The 23,134-nt window shown below is 49.1% G+C and overlaps 1 long non-coding RNA gene across 1 annotated transcript; it reads right to left on the reverse strand.

Annotated features, from left to right (window-relative positions):
* Positions 1 to 1,367: 1,367 nt before the first annotated feature.
* LOC135383269 (uncharacterized) lies at positions 1,368 to 19,374 on the reverse strand. Its single transcript, XR_010419783.1, has 3 exons — positions 19,127 to 19,374; positions 1,671 to 1,706; positions 1,368 to 1,595 (listed from the first exon to the last, which is right to left on the reverse strand). It is a non-coding gene; the product is annotated as an uncharacterized LOC135383269 (long non-coding RNA).
* Between the last annotated feature and the right edge of the window lie 3,760 nt (positions 19,375 to 23,134).

The raw sequence follows: 23,134 nt of genomic DNA on the forward strand, positions 1-23,134 counted from the left end.
CGTGAGTTCATATAGTGAGTGTGAGGTAGATGCGCTCTTATCAGATGATTGTGATCGTGAGTGATCGTGATCCAAAATGCCTACTTCCGGTAGGTCGTAGTGTGAACCGGACTTGAGGGGCAGGGTGTTGCAGTGCTATTGTGTCAACGGGAATTGACTAGGGCAGGGTATATTAGGGCATTAGGGTATCAGTACGTTAAGCAAAGTCACTTTAAAGAATACCGTTTCATGTTTTAAGCATTTGATGCAATTTCTTCCATATTATTAGCTGTACTTCTGTTGTCCTGCCCTCTAGTCTACCGGCATAGCCCTGTCTTTTCGTGCGCTTTTTCTGAATATGGCTACAGAGCTCTTCCATGTTCATAAGACCATGGGGATCGAGCTTTTATTGGAGTACACATGACGTTTGTCCACAAAGCTCGAACTGGGGCCGTACCAGCTTACCAACTTACTCACCAACAACATTCCACATGAGATTACGAATAGACTTTCGAGGCGACGCAGCCGTTGGGTACAGGAGCTTTCCTTTCCATCGGTGGTGGACCCGTAACAAAAGCTCATGCTCGTGAAACAAATGAAAAAAAAAAAGAAAAACAAAGCAGCTAAAACAGTTAATTAATTGGTGTGTACAGTCAACCCTCGATTTATGAAACCCCGTTTTAGGAATTCCCTCTCTTTACGAGCGGTTGGTCGCCGAAGGAAACATGTCTCGTGTATTTCTTCCTCGGCTTATGAACCTCTATTTCCCAACTGTGAACGCATTTTGTTTCCACGAACCAAAAAACGTCTATCTTTTTTACTCTGATTTATGAGCGGGTGAGGTCATTAACACAAGAATTGGTGTGGAGCGTGCAAACCTGTATTGCCCCGTTCTTACTCTGGTGACCGAAAGATAAGAAAATGAACTTCGTCCTTGTGGGAAGGCCAACGACTGTCATGTCAAACCGGACGTCGCAGTGGACGCGTTGCGAGGATTTAAGCACAAGAGCTCGGAACTGACGGAAGACAGCCGTTGAGAGGGACTCGCGCAGGGGCCATGCCCATTTTTTTATTTCTATCATCATTATCATCATCAGAGGGACTCGCGGCTTGATTGGAGACAAGCCGTTGGTTGCCCGTACCGGATTTGATCATTGGCATTGCACATGCTTATGCTGTAAAGTAGTTCGTGCACTTATCAGTCAGGTGTACAAGCAACTGTTAGGATAATGTTTGCGATTCCACCATAGTTTTTCAAGTGTTAAACCTTCCTCGAAATTTTGCGAAAATTAGGTGTGAGCCAACTTAAATGATTTTGCAGTGTGAACTCTAGTGACGATTTTTAAACCTTTCTTATCAATCCAATTCAAAGCCAGATAACAACTTAATCGTGCATGCAGTCTTTATTTTGAATAACTTGAGGCTGTCTCTCGGTGTTCATCTTCTCCCAGCACCTTGGCATGAACTCATACAAGCTGATTCGGATCTGAAGCTGTTGCAGTTTCCTCCGCACATGCCCATCAAGAATCTGTTGCATTTCTTCGATTGTTGGTCGTAATAGAACTCTTCGTCCTCATAATCGCAGTCGGGGTCGCCCTGTGGCGTTTTAAGACACTCTGAAGGAAAAATACATATTTACCAGTTGTGTAGCGATGCTTCGGCTAAACGTAAAATGGTGACGCAGATCTCACCTATGGGATAATTACAGCCTCCCCTTCCTTCACAACCTGTTAAAAACGCAGAGCGCGAGTTACTCAACCAACTCAAAAGAAATGTTCGTCCCCGTTTGTAGTTTCGCCCCAGACTCATGGAAGTACACCTGTTGTAGTCATATGGAGACACTATGATATTGCATATTGTGCCTTCATCCGAGGGTGGACATCGATGGGTTTCACCCCTTCACCCACAGGAAAACGCATGACTGGACGCAAATTCTCCCTGGTACAAACCTGAAGCGGGGCAGCCATTTTATCAGTTGTCGCGTGCTTCCGCGTTGCACGCGGATGCTGCAAAACACGACATACAGGGGAGAGAGCTTGTTTGCATAAAAGTTGAGTTGTTGCTATAATTGCTATAATATAATAAGTTGCTATAATTCGTTCTCATTCTTAACAGCCTTGGCTGCACTTCCTGCGCGAGCACGCAGCGCGTGCGCAATGCCCTGTCGGGGCTATTGAGATGAAGATTGACAGGCAAAGAGCTGAGAATTTTCATTAAATTCCCTTGAGGTGATTTACTGAACCACCCCCGTAGATAGCAGTATGCGCTAATGAGTAATATGGACGTGGGGGCTAGTTAGTTCTACACGGAGATACAAAGCCACTGCATATTGTCACTATAACCACAGTATGCGCTTGATGGTGCATTTCAAACAGTGTCAACATGTTTTGTTGTCCAGACCACCTAAAGAGTATAATGCGCCGTGCGGAACAGGAATACAGAGAGATAATGTAAACACAAGATAACGGCACAGAAAAGCTCTGCCTTACTTGTTTGCTTTCCATGTACAATCACACGAGATATGTATGTGTGCGAGTATAGTAAGCCTTGCCTTCTCTGACGATGACCTTGTTTCATTTATTCTTCGGTGACATCTATTACTTTCGACCTAGCAGAGGTGGTAGTGTTGTACGTACCCAGCTCAGGCAGCACAGGGCAACGGCCTAACGTCGGTGCGCCGGCGGCGACCGGTCCGACCGAGTCGGCTTCCTATACGATGGATCGGCATACGGTTTGCAGCACGGGGGTGTTAATGGTACTTTGTCGGCAGCCCGTATCTTACCCCAACGCTTTCGCAAGATGCAGCTAATGCACTGTTATGGATGCCTCCTTTGCCCACTCGAGTATTAATTTTCGCGATTTTTAGCAATGAAAACAGTATGTCAGTGTAGAAAACACTTTATTGCATCATAGTCATCAGCCACATGGTTTCGTTGTGGCATCACTTTAGCGGCAATGAACAAAATGAGCGTTATATACACGGCCGGCATCTACTTTTGGTACTGAGGGGGGGGGGGGTTGCACCTACGAGGTTTGCACCTCCCTCCCCACCCTCACCCCTGCCCCTACCACACAACTTCATCTCAATGGTATCAACTGTGGGTTGCCTACCTTCAGTAGCGACTGCATCATCATTGCCTCGAAGGTATTGTTCAAGACTTCAACCAAGCGGTTCTCGATCTCGCTTAGCTGCTTCGCGCCGCTTCCGAAAGTCGCTGCCAAATGGATGTTTTTTTTTTCTTTTTTACCGTCGTGTGACGCAACTACGGGGGCAGGCCGTCAGGCATGCACACAATTCTTCACAGTGGGGTCACGATACAGCGCCCACAGCACTACACGACAGCTTTTAGCCCGCAAAAACTATTGCAAGAGGAAGGAATGCCAATGTGTAGTAGTAGGAGCAGCAGAACTGAACAGTGACGGGCATACGCGAATCTGTTGTCGTGCAATGCCAGACTGAAGAGTGCAATCGTCAAGGCGCCGCCGAGACGTCTTCTGGTTGCGACGATGGTTGTATTCCGAAACAATAGAGGCATGCAATAGCAAAACATTCTGAGAATGCGGTATACAGGCGAAAACTACAAATTGTAGACTGTCATGTGGGTCGAGAACGAAAATTTTTACTTCATGTGCCACATACGCACGTGGGTTTAGAACAGCGTGCATTATATGATCCACTGTCATCTGTTTGTGGGACACCGAACACCGTGAACTCCCAGCCATCCGGCCGTCATTTTTGCGCCCCGTTCGCGGACGTCTGGGGGGGGGGGGCAATTGCCCCCTGTCCCACGTAAACGCTGGCCCTGGTTGTATAAAAAGTATACTGTCATCTGTCCTCCATATGTACTACTTACTTCACAAATATTTACTTAAACGGGTTGAGACAGGTCATCCCACGTTATCCCAGATAAACGTAAACGACGGTTCTTTGCGCCAATGTGAACCTGCATTGAAAGTTTCACAGCGAGTAGTGTAATAGAGGGAGACAAAATAGGCACCGAAACTCACGCGGTTCTCACATCACAGCGCACGGCGCCGCCACTGAGGCACGGCACGAGAAGTCACGTACTTACGGCTGCCAATAAGAATGGACGCAACTCTGAGCTCTGTGACATCCGCGCTTTGCTTGGGAGTGTGTTCGAGGGGTTGTATATCCCTAAATAAGACACGTAAAAGAATAATTCTTTTTTTATAGTACTCTGGCATGCAGTACAACGCGTCCATGATGTAGTGAACCACATCTATGAAAGTGTCCCAACCCCTTTAACAGAGGTTATATTGAATGGGGAACTTACTCGACAAAGGGAACTCGTTACCAGTTAACCCAGGCAGTACAGGCCGTCGGGAAAAGAACGGGAACGCAATGGGGGCGTCGCCTTCTGAGCGGGCTGTACTGCCCGACTGGTACCCTGTCGTGTAGAACAGGAGGAGGTAGACAGCAAGAGAACATAAGATCGTCCCCCGACGGTGCCCTGATCATTTCCCGACTGACGGTCATGTGACCAAGAATATGATATGATGATGAATATGCTTGATATCAACATACTACCTTCATAAAATGTCACGGAAAATATTTCATTTGAAAAGCGCGAATTTCCTGAGAAAATTAGTTTGCAAGAATGCGCACCGCGGCGACAGTCTCCCCCAAGCCGAGTCTGGCGTGTGGTGACGTCAGGTGGCCGAGCACTTTATTGGCTGCCGGGAGCGTCCACTCCCTGCCAGAATGGTCTGCTAGCGGCGACTTACCGACTGAGACGGCTGTTGCTATTTATTTGCGTTTGACATTACCTTGCGTTCTTACATGATTTGTCTCGTACGTTTTGCATGAAACAAGACTGCGGCAGTGTAAAAGGTTTTGCTAGGCCTCTGTGTTGCCGTGACGGCCCAGATTGAGGTGGATAGTACGCGGTTGTGGTTTTGTGCCGATTGTGCTGAGGTGTCGTTAATTAGTGAAGGGTATTTTGCCTGTGTGTGCAGCATATATATGGTACGACTAAATACACTCCTCTCAGTCGGAGATTTATTCCATGTGCCACTGTTGTATGCTGCGTATGACCACTAAAAACAAGAAAACGCTTACTTTGGCCATGTGTTTTGAGGTTTCTCATAAATAGCGAGCAGATGAACTCTACTGACTTTACTTTGGTGTCCATGTTGTTGTGCCTTGTGGAGATGTTGTTGTCAGTAAGATGTGGTAAGCACAATGTTACACAGCTATGCATTCATCGGTCCGCTCCTTCGCCTCGGAGATGCCAGTGTCCATGCGGTTCAGTGCCCATAGTGTTGACCACAACACGGAGAAGTCATGGTGGTCGACGACCTCTTCAAATGAAAACACTGGTCACTGCGCCGCGTCTTCATTACTATGCATTTGTAACCGAGAAGCACTATATTTCAATCCGAATGTTTGTTCACACTTACCAGCATCACTTACTAGTCTCCGGGACATTGGTGTGGCGAAATCGAAACTGGTGGAGCTTAGGCTACAACTCCATAAAAAGTTTTGTCAAGAACAGCAAATGTGTCGCCTGTAGAGTGTTCAGTTCATCACCTGTCCTTTCCACGACGTCCGATGAACAACAACGCCTCCTGCTCAGTTGGCTTGCTGACGCCGTGACGCCGGACAAATCGCAGAAAAGAAAGAAAAAAAAAAAAAACGGCGCGGCCACATGACGTCAGCAGCTGGCAGCCGAGAGAGGCGGGCATTTCTGCAGTGAGACCCAAAGCTCCATCACGCGCCAGGATTGCGCGCTACGCTCAAACTTTTTGTGTGAATATGTATCACAGGGCTCAGAATCGTAATTTGTACTTCTCCCGTCATATTTTATCCTGATCATTTCCATGCTCCTTTAAGAACGAACGCGCTTCTCTCCATAGCTTCATTTGGAGATTTTCCTTGCAATTCTGCTTTATAAACATTGAAATCAATTTTTATGTTTAAGTGCAAAGTACACACTATAAGAAAAAAGGATCCTAAGCTTGTTTCCAGGGGTGGGCTTCACCTAACGCATGCATGCAACCAGGTGAAGCCAACTTTACTCCTGTTCTATGTAAGTAGATAGAATGTGTTTTGAGATTTGTACATCATACCCTCATCACGTTTTTTTAATGTCTCGTTAGCACCACGAAGTAACTGTGGCTATGAGTAGTGTGAACAGCAGTAAGGACTTCAACAAGTTGATGTAAGCTATTTTCTTCATGTTTTGTAATGTTCAGCAGCGGATTTGCCTTCTAACGCTGGCTCTCTAGCTTGAAGTATGAACCAATAAGCAGTTGGATGAAATGAGTGACCAATGCAGTTAGAATGGACCTTTTTCAGGCTCGCGTCGCGGTTGGCCAGCGAAACACGAACGGCGCGCGCCAGGCTCAGCCTTCTTTGCAAAGAGGGCGCAAGTATCGAGTAACCGTACAGCCGGCGTCATCTATTGTATATGTAGGGAACCTTCTTCGGCGCCGTCAGAGCATGCGCACAAGCCTTGCGAAAGGGGTCCATTGTGAACCAATGAACAGCCGGGTGGTGATTTGGAGGTGAGTAGCATGCAGTTAGCATGAGCCAATAGAAGTTGGAGTCTATATGAGGGAGCTCTAGCGATGAGTGGAAGTGACCGTCTATTACTGTGAACCATTTGGGTAGGAAGTTCCAATGACCCCCGCTAAACTTATCTGATGCTAAAAGTTCCAATATCCACAGCTAAACTTTTATTACCTTATCTAGAGGGAGTGTTCGATGGACCAATAGCAGTTGGATCTAGCGATGAGTGGAAGTGACCAATCGCAGTTGGAGCCTATGAGGGATCTCTAGAGATGTGCCGAAGTGACCGGCTGGAAATAGGAACCAATAAGCAGTTGGGTAGACGTGAGTGACCAATGAGAGGTTTGCAGTCAGATGAGCCAATGAGAAGCTTGGAGTGACCACTTGCAGTTACATGAACCAATAGCAGTTGTGTATGTTGTGTGTGTGTGCAGCACTAATGGCTGCTTTGTTAGAGTGTGGAATCCCCTCCACACTCTAACAAAGCAGCCATTCACTCCGGCCGTAGAAGCCCGTACGGAACCTTTCTTGCCTCCGGGCTGTTGACCCACAATTCGCATGAACCTTTAAACACGTCACACCTAACCCTTTAAATACCATGCCAAAGATGAGGACGGTGCCCAGAAGAAGAACAGTCTCTGTTCGAAATATCGGCGGCTTCTGTCCTGAGGCAACTCCCTTCCTACATCTCTACCGGTTCGCTGGATTTCTACCCATCTAAGCAGTGAGAATTGTTACGTTTCGAGGATGGATATTTTAGCGCACGCACGTGTTTCAAGATTTTTAAAGCGTGGAATGGCTTTCAACGGGAATAATCTCGTATTCTGCTATGTCCATCCCCATTTTTTTACTTGATCACATCACATCTACTATCTCGGTTTTGCATGAAATCGCCAAATTCAAGCGTTAAATATTGAATTTTAGGCAATTAGTCGCCTGCATACTTTCTTCCAGGAGGGCGTCCGCCATGCTGCATAACTCATATATATGCTGTGTATTTGCTTGTTTGTTTACTTAACGAGATTGTTAACGAAAGTGTTCTCATAGTTTTTGTGGTGGACGGGCAATGAAAAACTGTCGTCAACAGCACAGTCCCCCAAGAGCAGACTGAAGTAGCCAGAGCCACAAACATTTATTCATCGCGAGCCGGGCTCTAGTGGCACTGACGATAGTGGCCGCGACAAGGCTCACCCCCTGGCGAGCTGCCGGCAGCAGAGAGTGGTGCACAGTCAGGGCAGCGATCCAGGAGACGTGTTGTGACGTTGCCCACCTATGAGAGGCCGACAACGGCAAGCTCTTTCAGTAGCACCACCACCACTACCAGACGTGTTTGAGGGGCGCCTCAGGGTATGGCGCAGCCAGATCCTGGGCCGGGGCGCGCGGCATGTCGGTGGAGGCGTCCTAATCCGGAAGTGGGAAAAGTTGGGCGCGGGAAGGCTCCTGGAAGGTAGAGGCGAGCAACAAGATGTCCAAGAAGGCCGGCTTCAAACGCCCGATTGAGACGGTGTCGGTGCGGCGGTTGATGTCGAGGGTGAAGTGCCGGACTGCACGGTGAAGAACCGGGAATGGTTTTCGCACGGCGTCGCAGATGATGAAGACGTAGATGAACACGGTGTCGGAGCGGACCGAACTCCCCGAGTTCATGTTTGCGCTTCATAAGCCAATCATGACTCGAAACGCTCTTCGAGTGTTCCCGACACTCCAGAGTTTTTCTGCGTGCCCCTAGAAAATCTCGAGATAGCATCAGCGCTACCTTGGGAGCGATCCTCGAGTTAGGTTATGCTGGTGTTCAGGGATGGGAACCATTATTTTGGAGGTCGGCTCGGGTGCAATTCCGGATCCATTCATGGTCATGGCGGTCATGGGCTGGGTCTTGAGTGTGTGTCGTCAAGTTTGAGCTACAATGAGCTTCTTCACCAGGATGCCGACAACAACCATCGTGCCAGTCTGCCAATATCTTTATCGGTACACAGCCCTCACCGAAATGCAGAAAACAGAGCAATAACACCAGAAAAGGTGCAGATGGAAACCGGCACGTGATGCAGATTTTTTTTTCCATGCCAACTGTGCCATATCTTTGTATCTCAATATGGCTTTGCACACCTGCCAGAAAAATAAATTAAATTTATTGATAAAAAGCAGCTATGTGTGTGCTCAATAACGTCTTAAACGAATGTCCAAATTTTGAGCTCACAGCGAAAAGTAGCACAACTTGTGTAAGAGTGTTTTTAATCAGTTCTTAACCGTTATTGTACTGCCTGAGCGCTACCTACTGCTAATAAAGAATGTGCATTCCCGGCGTTTGGACTGTTTTTAGTAAAAGTTCTATTGACATCAGCTGTACTTTCAGAGCGTACCAACACAAGATGCAAGATGCACAAGCACTACGACCCGTCTCGTTGCCGTATCGCATCTTGAGCTACTTCATATTACATATGGACATTCATAGTGGTAGTGTTGAAACCACTTACAGAGGCAAAAGCGTCCACGTCAGGCGCGCTGTCATGGTTAGCTCTCTCGTGAATAACTATACAGACCAAGACAGTTTACACGAATGAAGCTCCCTGCCGCGATCGTAGACATCCGCTTTTACCGGCCCAGAGCATGGGTGCTTGAGTGTCGGTTGGTGGGAGTTCGTTACGCCGCCTAACTTGTCGCTGCAATTGTCATTCTAGTTGCAAGACCACTTCTGCATGTTAACCTATTCTACCGCATAACACCTGAAACCAGCTTCAAACGGTCTTGGCGTTTGTACCCCACATTGTTCTGAATAAAGTAAAGAAGCCTATTGATCGTTTGCGCCATAAGTGTGTTTTAAGTAATCTAGTTTTATGTAAAAATCTATGTTTCCGTAGAGACCCGAAACTGGCTGAGGACAGCTGGAGTCGAGTCCGGTTCCTCGAGGAGCACCTTGACGAAGGAATTCCTCGGACGCGTCTATAAAACCAATCGGGTCATTGAGTGAAAGGGTATTGCACGCTTTCTTCCTCTATAGTAGGAGTTGAGGTGGAGCCTGGGGTCTAGTCATCCAAGAATAGCGGCATTGAAGGGCGTCACATTGGGTCTATTAGTACCAGTAAGGAAAACCAACTAAAACCATGCAAACACAACAGGCGTACTTGCAACACATTTATTACATGCATGGGCTCGCTTCTTTGTATCTCTTCCTTCCCTAATAACACATGTAACGTGGGGCACACATACTCACCTCTGCCCTCTGAAATCAGACAGGCCACCGAAACCATTGCTAATTGAGTCTTAGGACGTAGCAAGGCAGAGGAGGATCAGACCGTGCACACGCTTCCACAAGCACAACGGAAAAGGCCAAGCAAACTCATATTTCCATGGGCATAGTTTTCGTACATTAGTGGTCGGGTAAATACATGTATTATACTTTCAAATACATGTGTTTATGCCGGCGGCGGTTGCATGAGTGGTCGTTGTAAACTTCCAGTGGCCTGTTATTTCGGAGGGCACATGTTCGGGCTGCACGCCAGGATCGAGAATGGCTCAGTACACTACTTATAACCGCAACCAGAGTGGGATCCAGACCCTCGGTTTTGTGGCGATGAGGTTTCTTTGTCGGAGGGCGTACTGGGGGAGGGGAGGGAGGGAAATCCAATGTATAAACTGACGTTTTGGATACGCCGTTGGATCGGCCACTGACCGCAACATATGCGTCAAAGTATAGAGTACCCTTGGACGCCTGGTCATACTGAACTGCTCATTACCCGTGAACATTCTTTCCGGATCCAACCCGAAACAAGAACAGTTGCATAACGGAACCGAACGCGTGTACAGCACATACATTGACATACGCTATGTGTACGTGATGTGTGCAATAGCGATCTTTGCACGTCGCAGCTCACTTACTTCGTTTCATACCTTCTCTACGGTGTGCTCCTAGGGATCGACCCCTCGCTTACGGACGAACAAATACTGGGCGCCACCAAATCTGAACCTCCGGTCCTCGCGGCTCGACGAATCAGAAAGGATGGAGGAGCTGTGCGGCTCACTTTCCCTTGTTCGGAGCCGCCAAACCAAACCAGCCTTCACCTCCTCACGATGCAGGTCCAAAGCTACCTACCCCATAGAGTACAATGCAACAATTGCACGAGATATGTCCATGTGGCTGCGTGCTGCACCTGAAAGAGGACGTGTGCAACGTGCGGGACGTCTCACGACAACGCTGAGTGCCCCAATGGTGAACCGCCCTGCACTAACTGCAAGGGAGGTCATGTTGCCACGTCGGCAGACTGTCCGAAACTCAGGGAACAAAGACGCGTAGCCCGGGTGCGCTCCCGCTCTACGAGCAGCTACAAAGAAGCCCTGGTAGCAGTCAGGAAAGCTGAACGCAAGAGGAAGCCAAAAAAGAAGCGCGCATCTGCCCCACCACGTATAACGGGTTCGCGCCATCCGCCTACCAACAGCCCTGCCCCTGAGAAGCATCCCTCGTGGGCGGACGGCGACTACCCTCCGCTGACGCCGCGCGATCCTCGAGCGGCCTCTTCAAAGCGCACACCGGCTAAGTATCCTGCACCTGCCCTGCCAAGCAACACCCAATACCCCTCACCCTCATCCTGTTCCGCCCTAGACCAAACACGCTGCGATGACGTCGCATCGGTCATATTAAAACTGCTGTTCGCGGCACTTAAGGTCGTAGTTACTGCGTGCCCGAACTGTACCGTTCTGACAGAAGTTCAATCGATCCTAGGCCTTGAAAACTTCAGCGCCCCCATTCTCCTGGCGGATCAGAGCAGGGACTGAGCTCATCCAGCCTCGGCCTCCCCGATCAGAACATGACATCGGAATGACAATGCACTTCAAAGAGACAACGGTTTTCCAATGGAATGCGAGAAGCCTCGTGTCAAAAGTGTCCGACTTCAGTCAGTTCACGTGGCGACACAACTTTCCTCTTATCTGTATATGGGAATGCGGAATTCCGGTAGAGTTTCGTTTATCGAATTACGTTAGATTCACCTCCAGTCCCCGTGATGGGCGGTGCTGCTCCGCGTTGTTTGTCCGGTCCGACATTCCAGCTATGAAGAAGGATATTATTACGAGCGAACAGGGCGAATACGTATGTTGCATCGTGCGCATAACCGACCTTGTCATTACTGTGGTATCCCTTTACCTTCCTCCGGTGGTCGCTTACGATACTGGTGACTTGGCCGCAGTACTGGACAGCGTCCCGCCTCCATACCTTCTCTGTGGTGACTCCAGCGTCCACAATGTCATCTGGGGCAGCGCGCGCTCGGACACGCGAGGGGAGCGACTGGCAGCCCTATTCAAGGAGTGAAACCTTTTTATCCTCAATGATGCCTCCCCTACGTTCCTGAAGACAACGTACCATTCCTCCTGCTTGGATCTCTCTGTTGTGTCAGCTCCTATTGCACATCGCTTCAGACGGCATGTGGACGCTGATACCCTTGGAAGTGATCATCTTCCTGTCCTGATCAGCATGCAAGGTGCGCGAGTACAAGCCCACTCCCACACCGCTAAAAGAACGGATTTGCAATCCTACAGATGTATGCTCGAAATTTCTCTCTTAGACTGGAGGCCCCAAAGTGCCCCTGACTTCTGCGGCGTGGTTACTAATGCGGCACGCGCTGCGGCCCAGGTGCACCGCGTACCCGATAAGTTCTCTTCCGTCGACGCGGAGTATGAGAGGCTGCGCGCTATCCGCCCCCGCGCCGAGCGACGTGTCTGCCGCACACATCTCCCAGTGGACATAAGCCAAGCGAGACGATTACAGAAGGTGATTCATAGGCATCTGTGCAAGCTGACACGCAACCACTGGAGAAGCTTCGCGACATCACTATCTCCAAGAACACCCATGTCTCGAATTTGGTCGGTGCTCAAAGGGCTCGCCACTCCCGTTTTCCAAAGGCATCCTTTCCGGCCACTATCGCTTGCTACTGGGTGCTCTGAAGTCGAGGTTGCAGAGCAGTACTGTGCCTGTCTCACATCGACACCTGCCGCTCCTCTCGCTTCTTCCCTTGACATCTCTGTAGCCCTGCAGTCCTCCGCTGATCCGTCATTGGATGTCCCATTTTCGCTCACCGAGCTCGAATCTGCTATAGGGCTCTCGCCTGTGCACGCGCCGCCGGGTCCTGACGGAGTCACTTACAAACCAGTGCGGTATATCCCGCTCTGTGGCCGCCATCTAGTTCTGGGCCTTTTCAGCGAAACGTGGCAGGCCAGCTCCATCCCGCCGCACTGAAAGTCCGCGATGATCGTGCCAATCCTTAAACCTGGCAAGTCTCCTCACAATATCGACTCTTTTCGGCCAATCGCACTTACAAGCTGCGCAGGGAAAGTCATGGAGCGGGTGGTTCAATCTCGCCTGAACTGGTTTTTCGAAGCCTCGAAATTCTTCCCTGAAGTGATGGCCGGCTTTCGCCAAGACAGGTCGGCGATAGACAACGTCATCGACATCGTCTCTAGTGTGCAACAAGCGCGATCGGAAGGGAAGCTCACAGCAGCTGTCTTCTGTCTTCAAAAAGCATATGACAGCGTGGTGCACAGCACTGTCATTGCGACGCTCCAAGAGGCTGGTATTGGGGGCCGCCCACTCGCATGGATTCGGGACTTCCTCGCTGATCGCACCATGTTTGTGCGCACCTCTGAATGGGACACCGCACACTACAGAGTTCTGCGAGGTGTCCCGCAAGGGAGTGTGCTGAGCCCACTGCTATTCAACGTCATCATGGCCGCTTTACCTGTTCAATTAAGTTAACATGTCAACATCACGATATACGCCGACGACCTCTGCATCTGGGCCTTCCCCACCCGTCGGGATGTAATCCAGCGTCGCTTGCAAGGGGCCCTGGACACTATCGTATCCTACCTCTCCGACCGTGGTCTTTCTACGTCACCCGCCGATCCTTTCGCAAATAGCCCCTCCACGTTGGCGGTCAACAGCTCGCCTTCGTACGTCATCACAAATACCTGGGCGTAGCCATCGACAGGGAGCTGACTTGGTACAAGCACGTCAAGATCCTGTCTACCGCGGCGACTACCATCGTGAACGTCCTCCGCCGCATCTCTGGTTCGTTCTGGGGCCCATCATACGCTGACCTTCGCCAGGTGCATACCTTACTCGTCCTAGGGCTCCTGCGTTACAGCTTACCGGTATTGCACGGTCTAAGTTCAACAACAGAGCGCGAGCTTTTGAACATCCAGGCGCGGAGCCTCCGAGTGTCCCTTTGTGTCCCCAGAACGAAAGACACCTTCCTGGTCTTGGCTGAGGCGAAGCAGACGTCAGCCCACGTCCTACGCGACATGGAAACCCTGCGCTCTTGTGCGCGGTACCGCACACGACATGCTGCCCACTACCTACGGGAGATTCACTTACTCTATGAAAAGTCAGCTTTCGGGGCTGTTTGCAGACTGGCACAGTCTCTCCCGCCACCTCCGTCGCGCCTGCTATACGCCCCACCTTTGTGGACCCTCGTGCTGCCTACGACGGACCTGCATGGTTCCCGATATGTCCCGCAAAAAAGACACTCCTATCCTCGCTGCGCGCCAGATTGCTCTTAACCATTTGAGCTCGGCCCACGGCCAGCGTAAAACAATTTTCACGGATGGCTCGGTTGTGCACGGCGCGTCGCCTGCAGCTTTCTGCATGCCTCACAGCGACACTGCGCAGGCTTTCAAGCTGCCGCATGAAACTTCATCCACTGAGGCGGAACTGACAGCCATCTATGAAGCGCTCAACGCCATATCCGGTTCACAGGCCGACTCGTGGTCCATCTTCACGGACAGCAAGTCAGCATTGGAGATCTTGGCGTCGTACCGGTGCAGTGCTATTTGCGATCTCCGCACGCTTGTAATCGCCAGATACAACGAGCACCTGGCTTCCGGCCACAGTGTACGGCTCCAGTGGACTGCACGTCGGACTGACCGGAAATACCCGTGCCGACATTGCTGCGAAACCTGCCCACACCACGGCTGCCTTATGTCTCAGCATCCCGCTCTCAATGTCAGCCTGCCAGCTCCAAATACGTCGCTTGCGCTCTCGCTGTGTTCAAGGTTTCCGAAAACGTGCCATCTCGCCCAATACATTTCTGCACTCCATCGACCCAACAATGCAATACGTCCTTCCTACAAACATCACGAGGAGGGAGGCATCTGCTATCCACCGTCTGCGGTTAAGCGTGGCTCGAACGCCAACACGGCTCTTCAAAACCAGCATGCTTGACACCCCTACATGTGCAGCCTGCTTGGCTGCCTGTCCACTGTCGCCTGTTCGCCGCTCCCCGTGCCGCTTTCATGAAGCGGCTAGCCGCCCCGGGGCTGAGGGAGGTCTCGCTGGCAACGCTACTGGGCCCCCTGCAACGCCTCCTTCAGTGGCGCGTCGGAAGGGAACTCGTGCGCTTTCTGACTGACACAGGGCTGGCGCTGAGCCTGTGACTGCACCTCTTTTCTTTCGCTCTTTTCGTTTTTGTGTGTTTTTTTTTACGCGGGAACAGCTAGCTGGCTTCGGAAGCCAGGCTAACCTTTCCCCTCTTTCTATGTTTTTCCTTTCCAATAAATCTATACTCCCCCCCCCCCCTTATACCTTCTGTATTGGTGTTTTTGATATTACGAGTGCAGCTTCGGAAGTATTCGAATATCTTCGGCTTCGAAGAGTTGAATATGTAAGTATTCGCTTCGACATTCGGACAATCCAATCCGAATATTGGCACAGTCCTACTTACTGTGTTTATTAAAGTTCCCAAGCAAGTTATAGGTTTATTAATTGGAGGTTATAAGGGGGTCCCCGCGCGAGCTATGGACAGAATCCTATAAAATAGAGGAATGAATTCCTTATCAACTCCGACAAGTGACGATATATTCTAGGTCAGTGGTTATCCACCGATAACGAACTCCTCCATTCAGAAATGAAGTCAAATGACGCTTACGAGACGTGGGCAAATTATGAAGGCACTAGTGATATGGTTTCAGCGACCCAGCTACCGGCAGGGTGTACTTTAAAGGGCTGGTGTTCCCGTTTTTAGCAATTTCGTTTACGTCGCGCTAGAAACACAGCCAAGAGTCCAGAGCTGACGGATTAGTTGGTGATATGGTTGCAGTGACCCAGCTACCGGCAGCGTGCACTTTAAAGGGCTGGTGTTCCCGTTTTTAGCAATTTCGTCTACGTCGCGCTGGTGACAGCCAAGAGTCCTGAGCTGACTGATTACTTGCTGCTATGGTTGCAGTGACCCAACTACCAGCAGGGGGCACTTTAAAGGGCTGGTGTGCCGGTTTATAGCAATTTCGTCTACGTCGCGCTGGGAACACAACAAAGCCTCCTGAGCTGACTGATTACTTCGTGATATGGTTCCAGCGACCGAACTACTGGCAGGGTGCACTTTGAAGGGTTGGTGTGCCCGTTTTTAGCAGTTTCGTCTACGTCGCGCTGGGAACACGGCAAATCGTCCTGAGCTGACTGATTACTTGGTGATATGGTTCCAGCGACCCAACTACCGGCAGGGTGCACTTTAAAGGGCTGGTGCGCCGGTTTGGAGCAGTTTCGTCTACGTCGCGCTGGGAACACACCGAAGCGTCCTGAGCTAACTGATTACTTGGTGATATGGTTCCAGCGACCCAAATACCGGCAGGGTGCACTTTAAAGGGCTGCTGTGCCCGTTTTTAGCAATTTCGTCTACGTCTCGCTGGGAACACAGCAAAGCGTCCTGAGCTGCCTAATTACTTCCTGATATGGTTGCAGTGACCCAACTACCGGCAGGGTGCACTTTAAAGGGCTGGTGTGCCCGTTTTTAGCAATTTCGTCTACGTCGCGTTAGGAACACTGCAAAGCCTCCTGAGCTGACTGATTACTTCGTGATATGGTTCCAACGACCCAACTATCGGCAGGGTGCACTCTAAAGGGCTCTAAAGACGAAATTGGTAAAAACGTGCACACTAGCCCGTTAAAGTGCACCGTGCCTGTAGTTGGGTCGCTGGAACCATGTCACCAAGTAGTCAGTCAGCGCAGAACACGTGGCTGTGTTCCCAACGCGACGTAGACGAAATTGCTCAAAACGGGCACACCAGCCCTTTAAAGTGCCAACTGCGTGTAGTTGGGTCGCTGGAACCATATCACCAACTAATCCGTCAGCTCAGGACTCTTGGCTGTGTTCCCAGCGCGACGTAGACGAAATTGAGAAAAACGGAAACACCAGCCCTTTAAAGTGCACGCTGCCGGTAGCTGGGTCACTGCAACCATATCACCAACTAATCCGTCAGCTCTGGACTCTTGGCTGTGTTCCCAGCTCGACGTAGACGAAATTGCTAAAAACGGCACACCAGCCCTTTAAAGTGCACACTGCATGTAGTTGGGTCGCTGGAACCATATCACCAACTAATCCGTCAGCTCAGGACTCTAGGCTGTGTTTCCAGCGCGACGTAGACGAAATTGCTAAAAACGGCACACCAGCCCTTTAAAGTGCACACTGCATGTAGCTGGGTCGCTGGAACCATATCACCAACTAATCCGTCAGCTCAGGAAGCTTGGCTGTGTTTCCAGCGCGACGTAGACGAAATTGCTAAAAACGGGAACAACAGCCCTTTAAAGTGCACCTTGCCGGTAGCTGGGTCACTGGAACCATATCACCAACTAATCCGTCAGCTCAGGACGCTTGGCTGTGTTTCCAACGCGACGTAAACGAAATTGCTAAAAACGGGAACACCAGCCCTTTAAAGTACACCCTGCCGGTAGCTGGGTCGCTGAAGCCACTAGTGCCTTCATAATTTGCCCACGTCTCGTAACCGTCATTTGACTTCATTTCTGAATGCACTCATACTGACCTCACACCCCTCAGGCCTCACCAGTGACTTCACTCACACAGACCTGGCGCCCCTCAGACCTCATGAGTGCACTCACAGGAGACTTCGTGAGGGTAAGACCTCATGAGTGCACTCACAGGAGACCTCATGAGGGTAAGAACCTCATGAGTGCACTCACGGATGGCCTGATCGCGGGCTTGCCCTCACTCACCCTCACCCCAAAGGCGTGAAGTGAGGGTGAGGGGCACTCATGAGGGCCCTCATGAGTGAGTTCGCCCAGCTATGCTGGCAACTTCCTGGGACGGTTAGTTTGACTAATGAAAATTTTAATTCTGAATAGAGCACGGACTTTAAGGTCAGTTCCTTTTTGTAGGAGAACGTTCAGATATTGCCTTACAACGTTCTAAGCACGAACCAGGACGGAAATAACGTTTTAAACGATTATAGTTCGTGCCTTCTTTCGTGCTGTGCAGCTTGTTCTTCCTGCAACCTGACGTGCCTGGTTTCTCGGCAACAGACGTGACGTTGGTCACACGAGTGGGGCCAACAACGGCAAGTCGCTACGGTACATCACTAACTTTTACGACTGTTGTAGATGCAGATGTGCGTTGCTGGCTGTAGATGTTGCGTCACACTTTGCTCTACTCGGTTTTGCGACCATTAACTTAAGCATGGAGAAAAACCCACATTGCTCCAGTGTTGTTGATCACACTGTATAACGCTACACGGTACTTTATGTTGTACAGTGTGCCTGTGACGCGCTCTTCACCGATGCACTGCTTAGCGTTTCCTGCCGTGGTTGGAATGAGGTACATGAGAGTCCAGAGTATTCGTTCTAAACGCTATTCTTAAACAGTGTCCTAATACCTAGTGCGGTATAGCTATGCTTCATAGATCACTATACCGAGCTATACTCAGCCATATTCGCTATATTGCACCCATGATATGCCTAACAAGCAGCGTAACCAAGGGGAGCTGCTACTACATACATTCCTATTACGGCATATTATGCTCAAACGATGCAGATTTGGAAGCACTGACAATACAACATGATACGCAAAGAGTAAATGCTAACATATTTATTGCTTTCTGCATGTAAGCAACTCGTGCGGAGGTAGATAGCGATTGGTCATTAAAGGAACTATCGCATCCGGAAAGGTGTGTATGACACCGATACCGAAATGTTCGGCATGGCTTCACATTCTACTTGGCCAAGTTTCTCTTAGGAAAACAGCGTACGTATTAAATAAACGAGTTAAAGATTCGCACTCCCTCTGCAGCTAAGCCAAAATGACGTAAGCCGGGCACACGAATGGGAGCGCAGCTCAGGTGAATGTCTCCGGTGTCGTCTGCTTCTCATTAGCGCAGCAACGTATTATGCGAAAAGACCTCGGTAAATACGTTGACCTTCGCGTGCCAGTGTGGGTGCTGACATGACCACGTTCTGTGGAACACGGTGCTACGCTCCAGGCTGTAAAAACACGCACGGCGCTAACCAGAAACAAGTATTCCACGAGCCGATCTCAGACCTCTCCGCGACCTGCGTACGTCACCCATCACTCCTGCCTGGCGGTCGGGCGCCAACGTCTCCCTGCCGCTCACTGATTGGCCTTGTACGCGTCAAAGGGCGCTCACAGATTGGCCTTGTCCAATTGACGCTTGCAGAGAGGGAATTTCGGAATGTCTCAACATCCGTTGTCTACACTTGCCATGTCGGATATTCGGCGTCGTTGTCGGTGATCAACGAGGAGTAAAATGTCACTGTAGTTTCGGAGTCGATCGCGACGGATGCGGTAGTCCCTTTCAGACGTACAATTTGACAAGCTCTCTGGAATACCTTACCGTGCATCATTTGGAGAAGAACGATGGTGGTAATAAGGATCACCTTCATGGTTGCTGTCCCCTTTTGGTACTATTGGGTTCCACAGCCTGTATTAATACCTTGTGTTCCCTCCTTTGAATATAGTCTCTGGAACGTGATGCGACGTCGCGCTGATTCCTATCGCTTCGTGTAACGGTCGCTTAAATATCTTTTGAAAATTGTCATTCCTTTTGCCGGTTGGTCGACCGAGCAGCGGCGTGCAACTCAGGGGCGGATCCACATCCTCACTTGTGTGTGTGTGTGTGGGGGGGGGAGGGGGGTTCTCTGTCGTAGCGCGTAGCAGGGCAGTGGAAACGTAATGTTTGATCTTGTGATTTGAGCCGCTATTGGTGCAAATTACTGGGGAGACGCGATATGACCATCACGATTCGTCGGGTGACGAATCTTCCTCTCTGTATTTTTTATTTATTTCCAGGCCAGTCCAATCATATTAACATTGCATGTCCCTCCCGTTAATGCAATTTGTACATCACTCTTCGTTCTGCCAAACAACAAGAAAACGCTATGATACTTCAGCTCCAGTTGTGAGGAGCACTACGAATATGTGACGCAAATTACACATGTAGTCCAATTTTACGTTGGCGGTTGTGTCGGTAATCTCAATCCTCATCTTGTCATCTGTATCATCGACCCCACCAGCTCTACTGTAGGCATTAGCTTAGCAGACTCATCTTCGTCGACAATTTCCCTTCATTTACTATTGCTGAGAGTGATGTTCACGGTGCCATTCGCAATCTAAAACCAACATCTAACCATGGGTTTTATGGCATACCCGCTGTCTTTTTTAATGCCTATTGTGATGTCTTCACGCCAGTGCTAATACTTCACTTCTCGCTCAAGTGGAATGTGTTCCCTATTCTGTGGAAGTTCCAATCCACAAGTCTGTTATTGTGCACCTTATGAATAACTACAGACCAATCAGCATATTGTGTGCGTCTTCAAAAGTGTTCGAGGAAATTATATAGATATACAGGTCGACTCGCACAAATTTAGTGTCGATGTGTTTCTCCGGCTGTCAATTCACGTTGTGAAGAAGTAAGAGATCCACAGTATCAGGTAAACAACAACTATTTGTGTAGGTACAACTATTTGTCAGGGGCTTCAAAACCAGAATAAGCAAAAGAAGAATACGTGAACATGACGACGTGGTCAGGTTGATGTCATCTATATTAGCGTGTGCGTGTGCGTTTTGCAAGTTAGCATCATACGGTGTTTGTGACTCTCTGGAGCGCTTTTTTTAATCATATTTGCGTCATCGTTCCCATTCTGTCTGCGTCCATGGTGTACATTCAAATGCGTACCTGCCTACATCTGGTATTCCTCAGGGATCCAGTGTTGTACCTTTACTCTTCAATATATTTGTTAATGATAATGTACCATGTGTTAAGCATTCCACGATACTGCAGTATACTAATGATCTCAATGTAAAGTTATATTTTCTCATTTTGACTGTGTACTGCTACAAGATGATGTGTCTGTAATATGACATCTTTGTTCTATGAGCAAAAACTAAGGCGGCTCCGATCACTGGCAAAAAGAATGTTACTATCTTTTCATAGTGGTGCATTGGGGAGATATGTTGTGTGAACACTATTCGTGATTTTGGTGTTACTTTTTACTACAAACTGCATTTCCGCGAGCATGTCATGGCGGTTGGGTCCCCAGCATCGTATCTCACGTCATACCGTTTACGTACACGCCTTTCCGTGCGATAGCTTGCCGCGGGTGGGTCCTTGAGATAACGCCAGTCTGTGTCATACTACCTGACTATTTGAGAGTAATTGACCCTAATATGGATTTCTCCATCCGTCGGTTGTGTAACTAGACTGCATGCGTCTTTAATGCATCGACTCCGTCTGAATGCTCCCTACACGCCTCACAGGATGTACAGAATGAGGAATGTTGCTCCCCGAATTGTTCCACCTGTGACACACTAGCTCACACTGAACACATTCCCCTACGCTGTGCTGCATACGAGCGGCAGAGATCCTATTTACGGTTAGCTTTGAGTAAGATCACCACCGACCCATTCAATCTGAGAGTTCTTCTAGTGGCCTGGAACCATGGCAGTTCCTAGGATTTTTTCTAAGCTGGTGGCAAAGTGCTCCCGGAGGGGGGGACAAAGCGTGCCACCCCTCTTTTCCTGGAGATGGGCTCTGCGGACTGTGCGGGCATTAAGAAGTTCATATTATGACATCCGAGAAGAATCATGTCGATATATGACTAAAGAGAGCGCAATTTCTACAAGTGACCTTCGAGCTCCAGTGGGGGCACGTCCCCTCCCCTTTGCCCCCTCTCGGTAAGCATCCGTCATCCCACCGTTTGGCCATAGACACATAGGCCATTGGGCATAGGCCTTAATGTGATTCCTGACGGACACGGGCTGGATTTCCCGTCTTTGACTGTGTTGATTGCGACTCTTTCTGTCTGTGACATCACCAGTGATGCATTTGGTTCAGTGGCAACTTCCAGCAACCACAGCAAATGACTGCGGATGAGCAGGGCCTCATAACTGCGACAAGTCTCTCCGCGCACCTTAGCTTTATATATCCCCACCCCTCAGAGCTACAGGTTCTGGGTCTTTGAGCCCATAAATAAAAAAAAATGTTTGAATCGTCCAGTATCTTTGTTACACTCTATACAGTATATTTCACCTAAAGGGATAAAAAATTCTAACTGGCGAAGCAGTCGTCGGAGGGTTGTGGGACTTCCGGCAGTTACCTTCTGGAAACTTTTGCCACCATTGAGGAAGGCTTTGGACAATATTTGATTACGGGAAATTTTTTTTTCAATTGAACTTTGAAAATTGCCAAGCGAACCTCACTTTTTTACAGAAGTATGAAGTCCTTCGCGGTTAACCGCAGACCCGACAAAAACTATGCACAGTATCGCAACAGAAATAGTCAAAAAAAAATAGTACAAATTACGCTTTAGCCCCGCCTGCTTGATTTTCACAAAGATGCGTGCGCGAAATGTGCGTCCAGACGAGGAAGTGTCCCCGCCTTCATTTGTTTTGACTTATTTGTGATAAAACGGTTGTCACCAGCATCAAGGTGAGCGCAGGGGAAAGAAAGGTAAAACAAGAGGTGGGAACGCTTCTTTCTCTCAACGCACCTTCCGTGCGATCTTCTTTGCGACAGTGAAGCAGGCGGGGCTAAAGCCGAATTCTGACAATTTTTTTCCGACTATTTTTGTTGCGATACTATGCATAGTTTTTTGTTGGATATGTGGTTATCCGTGGAGAACTTCATATTTCTCTAAAAAAAAGTGAGGTTCGCTTTGCAATTTTCAAAGTTGAATTGGAAAAATAAACTTTCCTCAATTAAAAAATGTCCAAAGTCTTCCGAAATGGCGGCAAAAGTTTCCAGAAGGTAATTGCCTAAAGTCTCACAATCTTCCGGCGAGTACGTCACCAGTTAGAATTTTTTATCACTTTAGGTGAAACACCCTGTATATCTTGTGTTCTTCCTGGACTGGAGTACACGTCGGTTGTGAAGAACGCTGTCTGCGTTACTGATGCCAGTCACCTTGAAACTTATCCGGAAAATAGCCCTATACACATAATTCATTATTTGTTTCTACGGCACATTCCGGCGTTTAAGTTGTATGATTATAATGGCTTGTTAAAGCATTTCAACTTGGTCTCGCTGAATGCACGACGTCATGGGAGACCGTTTCCGGCACCGATCCCAGTTACAGAGAGGGTGAGTATAGGCGAGGGGCAGCAGAGAGGGCAAAGAGTGTGGCGTAGGAGAGAACACGTGCGCTGTCGTTTTCTTTCTTTTTCTTTTTTCTTCTTCTTGGTGTTAGCATGACAGCGAGAGTTGCGGATTGCGCACGTGTACTCCCGGTTGCGTTTCGCGGCTTTGGCATATCGAGGGTTGATGAAGAAATCCTGCTTAAGTGAAGATAGACCAGACGAGCCAGAGACAGCATCATACATGCACCAGAGCACTGCCAAAGTTATC

This window comes from Ornithodoros turicata, chromosome 2 (genome assembly GCF_037126465.1).
Source record: "Ornithodoros turicata isolate Travis chromosome 2, ASM3712646v1, whole genome shotgun sequence".
Lineage (NCBI taxonomy): Eukaryota > Metazoa > Arthropoda > Arachnida > Ixodida > Argasidae > Ornithodoros > Ornithodoros turicata.